Here is a 2,430-nt window from a genome sequence, read left to right as displayed (position 1 = left end):
TGTCAGTCTACTCATTTGAAATATACCTTTAAAAAAAAGTGCTGACCTCTGGGAGTATATTCCTGAGACTGATGAATGCTCTCCAGCAAATAATAAGTAGCAGATTAAAAAAACAATCCCTGGCCCAGGTAATATATGAAAGATAGAAGTAGATTGTTTTAAATAAAAAAAGTGCTCATTGACTTCATTTATAGGATGTTTATCATAAATATTAAAGCAATAAACCATATCAATAACTAAAATGAAGTATTAGCTAAAAAAAGATTTTCTTAATGTAATTTACAATCAAATTAATGTATTCTCAGAAAATTAACAGGAAGAAGACTTTACCAAGATGCAGGTAAGGAGACATTGTCTATGAAAGCTTAATATTCAGGGCTGTTTCAACTTTCCATTAATGTGATTTTGGTCCATGTGCAGGGGCTGTAAAGGGAGCTAGTGCTTTAAGAGACACCCAGTATGACATTGGTTCTCAGGGAATTTCAGTCCCACCAGAGAAGGTTGCTTCAGGGTCTGGTGCTATACAGATAAAAGTGTGCAAGGAGCTTTCATATGCATCTTCTTCGGGTTTTTCAACCTGAATACCATTTTGTAACGTAGTGATCTCTAAAAGATATTAGGCAAAATAGTCATTTTTAGATAAGATTAAGAAGGTAAGTAATTATTGCCATTTTCTATTATGGAAGTTACTAGAATATTCAGCTATTTTTCTTTTTCAGCTTTTTAAAGTTCTTATTGCTCAAACTCTTGAGAAAAATTATTAAGGATGTTGTGCTAGCCGGGTAACTCAGTTGGCTAGAGTGGTATCCCAAAACACCACTATCAAGGGAAACACCATGTAAAATATATGATTATCTACTAAACTGTATACCCCAAACCTGTACATAACCTGATACATCAAGGTTGTGGGTTTGATCCCCCGTCAGGGCACATACATGAACCAACCAATGAATGCATAAATAAGTGGAACAAGTCAATGTCTGTCTCTCCCTGCCCTCACCTTCTCTCTAAAAGTCAATCAATTAAAAGAATACTTGAAAAAAACTGTTGAGAGTGTTTTAATAAGCCTTAGACATTTAGACTGGGAATCAAACCCACAACCTTGGTGTATCGGGTCAGTGTTCCAACCAACTGAACTTCCTGGCCAGGACCCCATCTTGTATTTGTAATAAAACATTTCCTTTTGAGGAGAAGATTATGGTTGTCTTAATGACCAGAATGAGAATGTGGCTCAAGAATGGTTATTCCAAAGAATTAAATTTAGTTTATTTCAAAATCTGAACAAAAGCCATCAAGTGATGTTAATCTCTTGCATTTTTGGCATCTGCGTTTTGGGAACAAAAGGGTGTTACAGATGTCAGTGTATTGATTGCATAAACTTCTGAAACCCACAAAACTCGTAGGCTTAGTTAGATCTTTGTAATTTCTGCTGTTTATATAATTTCAGCCCTACAAGTCACTGAAAAGTTATTTATCTTAAACTGTGGCCAAATTTGGCAGGTAATGCTGTTTGCCAGTGTCTGCAGATATATAATAGTTTCCACCTACATTTGTGCATGCTGTCTGTGGTCTAGGAACACTATTTAACACCAAGCAAAAATGTCAACTCTGTTCAGAGTTTTCCCTATGTTGTTAGGTCTGATGCTGCATCCTGATTTTGTCAATTTGTGTCTGAACTGCCTGCCCTTCTTGAAAGGTGGATATTATCACCCATGTAACTAGATAAGTAGTTAATGCTGCGTTAAATTGCAGCAAGATTTTTTAACAGAGTAATCACAGAGTTCAGTGCTAAGGCAAGTATTTAGTAAATAATCACATTTGAGATATCTAAACTGAAAAGTCATGATATTAGGAAAGCAGTAGCAAGTTGGGTGAAAATATAAAGTGAAGTTTAGAAAAACTATTGCAAAATAGTTTGAGCTCAGTTTGACCCAATTTATTTTCTCAGAAAAAAAGTGATCTAAAAGAATGCCTTGTCCTTGATGTCTGTTTTGAATGCTTTAAAAAAATTTTTAAATAATATATGGAAAAGAATTCAAAAGTATAAGCAAAAACTTATTTGTCAAGTGTGTACATAGCTTTTATAAGGCAAGAAAGATGACTAGAAAACAGATGTCAATGGTTTAGAATTTCAATTTAAGTATATACCATGTGTAAAATGTCCTTTTAAATTTAACATATATTGTCCAAACCCATCTTGCATTCCATCTTGGATCCTACTGAAGCAATTTTTTGAGGAGAGTAACAGATTTAGCACAAGAAATGTAATGCCATTTTATGAAGCTAAATAGATAATAAATAGCTTCTAGATTTATCTCCAATTCTAGATTTAGAGGAGGCCAATATCATTCACTTTAGTGGGGAACCAGGGATGAATCAGGGATGGGCTCCTGACATCCTGAAATGAACAGGATTAACACTGTCAGCTGA

The sequence above is a fragment of the Saccopteryx leptura genome, chromosome 3 (assembly GCF_036850995.1).
Source record: "Saccopteryx leptura isolate mSacLep1 chromosome 3, mSacLep1_pri_phased_curated, whole genome shotgun sequence".
NCBI classification, from domain to species: domain Eukaryota; kingdom Metazoa; phylum Chordata; class Mammalia; order Chiroptera; family Emballonuridae; genus Saccopteryx; species Saccopteryx leptura.
This window is presented reverse-complemented; position numbering follows the sequence as displayed.